The sequence below is a fragment of the Elephas maximus genome, chromosome 1 (genome assembly GCF_024166365.1).
Source record: "Elephas maximus indicus isolate mEleMax1 chromosome 1, mEleMax1 primary haplotype, whole genome shotgun sequence".
NCBI classification, from domain to species: domain Eukaryota; kingdom Metazoa; phylum Chordata; class Mammalia; order Proboscidea; family Elephantidae; genus Elephas; species Elephas maximus.
The window spans coordinates 78,323,892-78,333,950 of NC_064819.1; the positions used below are offsets into that span (position 1 = coordinate 78,323,892).

General features: G+C 43.0%; 1 non-coding gene across 1 annotated transcript; it reads right to left on the reverse strand.

Moving 5' to 3' along the window:
* Positions 1-9,366: 9,366 nt before the first annotated feature.
* Positions 9,367-9,473, reverse strand: TRNAL-UAA (transfer RNA leucine (anticodon UAA)). Its single transcript has 2 exons — positions 9,436-9,473; positions 9,367-9,412 (listed from the first exon to the last, which is right to left on the reverse strand). It is a non-coding gene; the product is annotated as a tRNA-Leu (tRNA).
* Positions 9,474-10,059: the final 586 nt, after the last annotated feature.

Genomic DNA, 10,059 nt, shown 5'->3' on the forward strand with positions numbered 1-10,059 from the left:
TTCTTGAGTCATCCCAATTGGAACATGTTCTCTCCTGTTGAGACCCTGACTGATAGAAAACCAGATAAAGATGATAAGGCCATTATGAGTGGCTGGAAATAGTTCAGAGGAGGGGTGGCTAATAGACAATATTATCAATGTTTTGAATATTGGGCAAGAACATGAAAATAGACATATACTATATTTATAATAGTTATAAAAATACAGAAAAATCACTGGGTCTTTAGCCTGCTTTTTAAGGAGGAGATGAAGACCTGGTAGCAAACAGAAATTGCTTGTGATACTCAAATTCTCTCTCAAAAAGATGATTCTGAAGGATCAAAGACTCAAGGCTGTATTTATTCTGTTCCAGAAAGAAAGGGTTATGGTTTTGCCTCTTTTTGCCATTTCAGGAAAACAATGAGCTTTTTATAATCTAGGAAATATTCCATTTACCTTTTTGTGTGCCTTCTCGTCACGAATCTTTAAGAATGTATTGTCCTTGCTGTTGCATGCCGTTGAGTGGATTCCAATTCATAGCAACCCTACAGGACAGAGTAGAACCGCCTCATGGGCTTTCCTAACCTGTAATTTTTAGTGGAGCAGATCTTCTAGTCTTTTCTCTGGCAGGCCTGCTGGTTTAACATGATTCCTGTTGTCAGGGAGGCTAAGAGTTCATTAGATAAAAAATTGATCATAAAAACAACAATTATAATATAGTTTCTTTAAGTCTACAGCTGGCTATTTTAGCCAGGACTCTAACTTGCAATTGGTTTAAACGAATTACAAATTATCTTATCAGAAAGAAACACTTGTTAGCTCCCTTATATTGGCTTAGGTTGACACTAACTGTGCACTGGTAGCTTTCAGGAGGCTTCTTACAGTTGAATTTCCTGTATTAACAACTCAGCTGCTTTATTTCCGTTTTTCCTGGGCAGCTTTCATTTTAAATTCTCTATATTTGTTAGTAGGGAGTTCCCCTATTCTGAGAAGGTAAGCATAATAAGAGCTCTGATTCTTAGAGATTTGGCTTTAAGGAAACCCAAATAATCTGTTGCCCTCTAGTCCGACTCATAGCAACCCTACAAGACAGGATAGAACTACCCTGTATGGTTTCTGAAGCTGTAATTTCTACATCTTTCTCCTGTGGAGGAGCGCCTGGAGGTTTTGAACCCCTACCTTTCGGTGCTTTACCAGTTTTCTAGGAAAAATAACTCTTCAAGGCACCTAACCAAGGGGAAAAGTAAGCAGCCAAGGTGGCAGTAACGTTGCAACTCACTACCCCTGGTTTAAGAGACCAGGGCTCTAACCCTTGAAAAACCCTGCCTTAAAAAAAAAAAATCTAACCCGTTGAGGTCAAGTCAGTTCCAACTCACAGGAACCCTATAGCTTTAAAAGGCAGCTATTACCCCCCTTGTCCTGAAGCTGATGACTGACACAGTCAAACACTGGCCTTTAGTTTTATTTGGTTCCTAGAAAACTTGATGCTCCACCCTCATTCCCTCTCTGGTTTTCTGGGATGTTTTCAAACAAGTTCCACACTGTCTGCAAGTTTTAACATCTACTACAAGGACTTTTGTCAGAGGAAGTACAGGGCTCCTATTATGCATCCTGAGAGTCTGCTACTTTTGCTCCAATCCAGTGTAGTCGAGACTGGGGTTCTACACGTCGACAAGAAATGGTGATAACCGCCTGTTGGTTGTCAAGATAGGGAGTTCGGGGTGGGGTCTTCGGTGCCCTCTTGATTTTACTTACAGCCAGGCCCCCCGCTCTGCAGTACTTTTCTCAGGGGTTGGAGCCAAGATATTCCGAACTTCAGTTCTTAGAGCCTTGGGGGAAAACACGCGAACTCTGTGTCATTTTTCCCTATACCAGAAATCAGAAGAGCCGGACTGAGGGGGGAGGCTGAGGGTGCAGCAGTCTGGAAGGGGGAGCTGAGGCGACCTCCTGGGAACAGAAACCCAATCCAGAGGCTTCTCCTGTTATGCCCTGGTCTTTGAGGCTAAAAGATTATTTCCATCCTGGATCCAGGTCTGAAATCCTGGGGCTGTGTTTCTTATTCTCCACCGGATGGCGTCGAAATCCAAGCGCGCAGTGGCAAAGAAACCAGAAAATTGTTAAAAGATAAATTCCGCTATCATTGGACCTTTGAGGGACGCTTCAGAATAGGTATTCAGGGACTCGGTGTAGAAAAACAGCAACCATAATGTAAGGAGAGCGGAATAAAAAGCAAACTCAACCATGGATCCTAAACCTCCTGTTCCACGTCAGGGGTTCTACCCTACAGGCCATCTGAAAAGGAGCAAGAATTGTTTTCCTCACTACCTTCATACCCAGAAAAACCCAGTGCCATCGAGTTGATTCCGACTCCTTGCGACCCTATAGGACAGAATAGAACTGCCCCACAGAGTTTCCAAGGAGCGCCTGGAGGATTCGAACTGCTCACCCTTTGGGTAGCATCTGTAGCACTTAACCACTACAAAACGAAACCCAGTGCCATCGAGTCGGTTCCGCCTCCTAGCGACTCTATATAGCCCATAGAGTTTCCAAGGAGCTCCTGGCAGATAAAACTGCTGACCCTTTGGTTAGCAGCCCTAGCACTTAACCACTGCGACAGCAGGGTTTCCACTCACTAGTTCCCACCCACTGCCCTAGAGTCCATTCGGACTCAGAGTCGCTAGTTAGGAGGTGGGAAATCCAGGCTCCGTGCGTTTGTTCCATCTGGGGATACAGCTCTCTTGTTTTCCAGAAAAGAGGCTGCAAAATCTACTGTTTAAGATCATGCCAGTCAGTCAGCTCTTCAAAAGGTCTCAAAAGCAAAAAACCAAAACTGCTACCATGGAGTCCATTCTGACTCATAGAGATGTCCTAGGAGGGAGTAAAACTGCCCTATATGGTTTAAAAGGAGTAGCCTGTGGTTTCCAACTGTCGGATTTCCAACCTTTCGGATTAGCAGCCATACCTCTCAACTGCTGCACCACCAGGGCTATCAAAAGCCTTTGCACAGTAAGCAAAGCAATCACACACTCCCCCTCTTCACTCTTTAGGTCAAGGACAGGCACAATAATGTCCCATGTGACCTGGAGTTCATAAATGCAAAGGATGGGAAAACAAAACAAAACAAGAAGGGAGCATATTAATGCAGCTGAGAGTGAGGAGAATGAGGGGGTAAGGGGCGATTTTTGTCACTGCTCTCCAGCAGCCAGTTTGCTGAGCTTTTCAGGATTTGGGGAATCAATTAAATCAGGATTCAAAAAATATAGGACCTGGCCTGGCCCATTGTTTATGTGACAATAAACCAGATACTTAATTGTCCCAAACTTTTCTGTATTGTTATTTATTGTCTCCTCTTGTACAAAAGGAAATCTTTGCCTAATTGGAATTTCTTGTAATGAGTGTTTGCAGAGCAAATATTGCACTGATTTCCAAATCTAGGACTATGTTCAAAAGAGGAAATTGAAAATGCAAGAGCATTACTGTTCATGTCACAGATTTCTTGTTGTGGTAGGCCCAGTCCTTGAAGCTCCTGCCCACAACTGGTCAGGAAGGGAAGGATGAGCAGTGGACTTGGGTATATCTAGGTTGTAGCAGTATATTGGCAGGAACTGCCAGAAATTCCAGCTGGATGTGGAAGAGTATGTTTAACAACGGATATCGTTGCTGATGTCAGATGAATCTTGGCTAAAAGCAGAGCACGCCAGAAAAATGTTTACCTGTATTTTATTGACTATGTAAAGGCATTTGACTGTGTGGATCATAACAAATGACAGGTAACAATTCGAAGAATGGGAATTCCAGAACACTTAATTGTGCTCGTGCAGAACCCGTACATAGACCAAAAGGTAGTCTTTCAAACAGAACAAGCAGATACTGAGTGGTTTCACATCAGGAAATGTATCCGTCAGCACTGTATCTTTTCAACATATTTCTTCGATCTGTATGCTGAGTAAATTATTGGAGAATCTGGACTATACAAAGCATAACATGGCATCAGAAATAGAGGAAGACTCATGGTACACATTCACACAATACTGGAAATCATGGCCTAGCCAAGTTGACACACACATTTTTGTGGGACTCAATTCAATCCTTGACAACCTACAATGTGCAGATGACACAGCGTTGCTTGCTGAAAATGAAGAGAATTTGATGCACTTACTGATGAAGACCAAAGACTACAGCCTGTAGTATGGATTACAGTTCCACATAAAGAAAACAAAAAATCTTCACAACTGGACCAATAAGCAACATTATCATAAATAGAAAACATATTGAAATTGTCAAGAATTTCATTTTACTTGCATTTACGATCAATGGACGTGGAAGCACATGTCAAAAAATAAATTGACCTATTGCATTGGGCAAATCCACTGCAACAGCCCTCTTTAAAGTCTTCAAAAGCGAAGATATCACTTTGAGAACTAAGGTGCATCTGACCCAAGCCTAACATTTTCAGTCATCTCATATGCATGGAAAATGTGAACAATGAAAAAGGAAGATCAAAGAAGAATTGATGCTTTGAATTGTGGTATTGGAGAAGAATATTGAATATACCTCAGACCGCCAGAAGAAAGAACAAATTTGTCTTGGAAGAATTACAGCCAAAATGCTCCTTAGAAGAGAGGGTGGTGAGAATTCATCTCACACACTTTGGACATGTTATAGGAGGGGCCAGTCCCTGGAGAAGGACATCATGTAGAGGGTCAGCACAAAAGATGAAGACCCTCAAAGAGATGGACTGATGCAGTGGCTGCAACAATGATTGTGAGGATGGCGCAGGAATGGAGACTGTTCTTTTCTGTTGTGCATGGGATTGCTACTTCAGAATCAACTCAACAGCACATAACAACAACAGCAGTTTTATTAATCAGTATTCCAGCAGGAAGCAGGTCACACATCCAAAAAGTGTATTGAGGGGAGATCATTGAAAGGCCTCTTCATAGAGTTAAGGAAACTAATAAGATGTGAGGAAACCCTGAGGGATCAGAACACTGGGAGTCTTTAGCATCCTTAGGCATAAAGGGGCGGGGGAAAGAGCTGAGTTGCCAGAACCTGGCAAGAGCTCTCGCCATGGCAGAGGAGCCACCCATCAGGAGCTGTGCCCATGGGAGAAACACAGCCTCGAAGGGAATGAGTGGAAGGAATACTTGCATCTACCTCTCTCTCTTCCTGCCACCTGATCTCTTGCTAGTGCTTCCCATTGGAATTCTGAATCCAGCCAGAAGCCAGGGACCAAGAAAGCCCAAGCAAAGCAGCCTTCCAAGGTAAAGAGCAGAGCAGAAAGTGGACCTGGATGGGCAAATGGAGAATAAATCAGCACACTGGGGCTGTAATTTGTGTGACCCCTTCCTATTTTTGGTTGGGCATGAATTTCTTTTCTATTTAAACCTTGGATAATAAGGTAAATTGGAACTTGAGCAGCTTATAGGAAATATTTACCTCTAGACATTTTTTGTTAGGGGCATAGCCATTGTAAGAAGGATTACAAATATATTTGCCATAAACTTTCACAAACTTAGGATGCAGTCATCAAATATAGATTCCTCCCAACAGATGCACCCCAGTGAGACTAGTATGCGGAATGCATATCTTCTGTCCAGTAAGGCTGAAGAGGTACCTGTTTCTGGGGAGAATATGGTGCAGCTCTGTCTTCAAGCTATAACTTGGTTTATGCCAAGCAGCCAGGTAAGGATACAGTGATATTTCTTGATTGTACTGTTTCTGCTGAGGGGCAAAATAGTCTGTTTCTCTTGGGGAGTCTAGGAGGTTCAGAATGCTAATTTGTAGACTTCCTTCTATATATACTCTGTCTTGATTTTCTAGTGCTGCTACAACAGAAATTCCACAAGTGGATGGCTTTAACAAAGAGAAGTTATTCTCCCATAGTAGGCTAGAAGTCTGAATTCAGGGCACCAAATGTAGTGGAAAGCCTTCTCTCTCTGTCAGCTCTGGAGGAAGGTCCTTGTCATCAATCTTCCCTTGGTCTAGGAACTTCTCTGCACAGGAACCCCAGGTCCAAAAAATGAGCTCTGCTCATGGTGCTGCTTTTTTGGTGGTATGAAGCCTCCCACTCTCTGCTCGCTTCCCTTACCTTTTATCTCTTGTAAGATAAAAGGTGATGTGGGACACACCCCAGGGAAACACCCTTTACATTGGATCTGGGATGTGACCTGAGTAAGGGTGCTACATCCCACCTTAATCCTCTTTAACACAAGCGAATCTGGCCTCATTAACCACAGGCAGAGATTAAGATTTACAATGCTTTGGAAAACTACACCAAATGGAGACAACAACACAACACTGGGAACCATGGCATAACCAAGTTGACACATAATTTGAGGTGCACTATTCAATCCATGACATACTCCTATAATGAATTCTCTTTGTAAAATGCATAATAATGATCTATATTCTGATGTCATAATGTTTCTCTGATACCAAACTAAAAAACAAACCAATTGTTATCAATCAATTGTAAGTCATCATGACCCCACATGTTGTAGAGTAGAACTGAGCTCCATGGAGTTTTCAAGCCTATGACGTTTCAGAAGCAGATCACCTTTTCTGAGATGGCTCTGGGTGTGTTTGAGCCTCTAACATTTCAGTTAGCAGCTAAGTGTTCAACCATTTGCACTACCAAGGACTCATTTCTCTAATAATGATGTTCGGCAAAGTTGTCGATTAGAGAACATCAGTTACTGGTTCACAAAAATGTAAATATGCAGCAGAATATAATTAAATGCACTACTGCATTCATTAAGGAACTCTTTCTACAAATTAAAAATAAATAAATCATCAATCAATCGATCAACAGAAGTAAAGAAAATGCTTAGTAATACAATTGATTTATATTCTGGCACAATCTCTGTATATCAAAATGGTGCTGACTGGTAGCAAACACGAGATCTGCAGACCACATTTTCAGTGGCTGTGCTCTACATCAGGTTCTGTGGAGAAACCATCATAGTCATTTACTTCCGAATGACAAGTACACACTGACAGTGATCAAACACATTGGAATGGACTTGAATCCATAGGTAGCTAGCTGGTTCTGTTGGACTAAGTGATGGTACACGAAGCAAAGAAAGGTCCCAGTTTTGTAATCCAGTAGTTCCTTTTGAAGGCAGGTATCTGACAAACAGGGCTCAACTAGAATTCATAACATCTTTCCTTAAACCTAAAGAAAGCCCAATGTGGTCATAATTGTTATAGACCTTTCAACTCCTTAACAGGTAATGGAAGAAGCACTTTTGCCTCCTCGTTTGTAGGAGGGGAAGGAGGCAGCAGTAGAAGCTGAGAAGGTATAGATACATTTCCAGCTAGGCATAAATAACTTTTAAAAACTAGGTTCAAAGAGGCTGGAGGAAATCCCAAGAATGCCAAAGATTCTATAAACCAGCCATTCTATTTCGCTTCCAGGAAGAGTCAGAACACAAGAGCTTATTGGCCTTGTGGGAAGTCTGCAGATAGTCTTTTTCACCTTCCTAGTCGTCGGGTTGGCACTGGGTTCTTGGGTTAGTACTGGGTAGGTAAAGAGACATATTACAGCGCACCACAGTGCAGAAAGAAGGCTAATAGAGCTTCCAGTGCAGCACAATTCAGTGGGTAGTGTGCTTAGTTCTCTGCTTTCCATAGAGCTCGAAGCCCTAGATTCATACTCCAAAACCACTCTAAGTCATACTTCTCCATAAACGCAATCTTGTCGAGAATAGAGAGAAATTCTTATCCTGAGGAACCTGGAGTTGGTTCCAAAATAAGCAGGTCTGGATTCTTTCCCTTCCCCTAATGTCAAATATGAGTACAAGCTCTCAGTCTTGTTTGAAATTTGAGCTCCATTATTTGAATTTCTTTTCTTTCTCTTTTATAGTGTTAATTTATGATATTATGTTTTAGTCATGATTATTGTTTCAGAACTATGGTTGCATTGGAAATTGCCCGAAAAACCAGGGACATAAAGCAGTACCTTGGTTTGTTCAAAAATCTGTAATTTGACAGCCTCGTGGGGGTGGGGTGGGGGGAATAGCTCATTTGGGATCCACTCAGCTAGGGTGGGTTGAAAGCTGAGGCTAGAATCATCTGAATGGTTGTTGATTCATCAGTCTGTTTGAGGCACCACCTGACTCTTTTGAGGTCTGAACAAAGGGTTTACAATCATGCCCTTAGCTTCATCTTTAGACTCTGCTTTTCTGAACCATGCCTTGGGTCTGATGTTTTCCCAGAAGACTTTTTGTTAATTGAAGGCTTGTTTGTCATCTGGAGAGGCTGAAACTGTGACAGTTTTATTTTTAAATAACCACCAAGTCATGGTTCCTTTAAAATTAATGATTCTTTCTTTAGTTTAATCTCTCTGTCTCATAGGCACACACCCTTTTTACTGCAGGCAGCTAGAAAAAGCCAGGGGTCACCTTCAACATGTTGCCTGGAAATATCCTTAGCTAAATCACCCAGTTCTTTAGGTATAGTTTTTACTTTCTGCATTACCACAGTGACAGTATTGCTAACCTTTCTGTCAGTAGATAACAAGGGCCCCCTTTCCTTCTGCTTCTAATATTTTCCTCATTCTCCTGACTAGGCACCAGATATAAAAAGTCTTCCTGTTTTGGGGACCTTTCACTAACAGACTCCTGGAGGTCTTACCAGTTTCCACTTGCTGCCTAGTCCCAAAGCCACATGCCTTGGGGTGTGTTACAGCATTATCTCATTTTCAGGTGAAGATATATAGATATAGATATAAATCTGTATTAGTTTGTGCCCATTATGGATTTACTGACTTTCAGCCCCAAACCATCCTTTTACCTGCTTTGTGAAAATATATCTGGGTCTTTAAAATATTGTTCCTTTGCTTCCTAGTACTGAGGATTTGCCTGGAGAGACTGCAAGACAAAGAGGGTTTTGCTCCCTGGTGTCCAGGAGATGCTTGGCCTGTGGCTTCCCCAGTGCTCTTGCCCCATGCATGGCTTTCTCCTGCATCAGAAGGTCTAAATTTTGTCTGAATGGCTCTGGAAACATTCCAGAAGTCTCTAGCTCAGGACATTTCATTTGTCGACTGTTTGGTTTGAGTTGCGAGAGATGCCTCTTTCTCTGCTGCGCTTGGCTATGGGATTGGTACAGGTGCGCTGGGACGTTGGCAAGAGTATTCAGGGCTAGGCATCTTTGAGGCAGAAAGGTTGCACTATGGACACTGGGAAGAGAGGGAAGGTCCTGAAACAGAGGGTGATGGCCCAGTACTTGGGGGCCCCCAAAATCGGGCGACGCCGAAGGGGCGAGTGAGTGTGATCGCAAAAGCAGGAGGAGAGTTAAGGCGGCCAAGACCTAGAAGAAACCTTAGGTGTTGAGGGCCTGGAGGTTAAACTTTGAATAGACCCTGACCGGAACAAAAGAAAGCCGTGTCAGAAGTGGGATTCGAACCCACGCCTCCACTTGGAGACCAGAAACCCCAAACGCGGGAAAGGATACCTTAAGTCTGGCGCCTTAGACCACTCGGCCATCCTGACACTGCGTGTAGCACTTAGGCGTGATGACAACAGTACTTTGTGATGGTTGTTTCCTTAAGGAAAGACGAAAAGATTATTTCTAAAAACATTAAAGCAGGAAAGAACACGTTTACAGGGACCCTGAAGCTTGCGCTGGACAACAGATTTCACACCAGTTCTAAAGACTGGAGCCTACGCCAGCCACCCCACATGCCCTTTTCCCACTGCTCCCCTACCCCCCAGCCCAGACTGCCCAGAAAGACCGGGAGTTACAGCATCAACTTTAAGTAGAGGACATAGGACGCGGATTTTGTCCCCGCTTTGTTGAAACGTCTTTCAACAGCTTTCCGCGAGGCTTACAGTATCTCTCGCCCATATTTCATTTTAAGACGTTGTATTAGTGGGGACTGAACCCGTGAGCCGAACTTAAGTATTCGCCGAACAATCCTATTGTCCGCATTTTTACTTCCGCAAGTGTACGCGGATTGCGTGACCATTTTCCACACTCCTCCAGTTTCCTTCCCTACGCACGCCCTCGGTAACCCAACCTCTCTTTTCCTTTTCTTGCCGTTTTCTTTCTCTCACATACCATACCCCCTTCTATTCT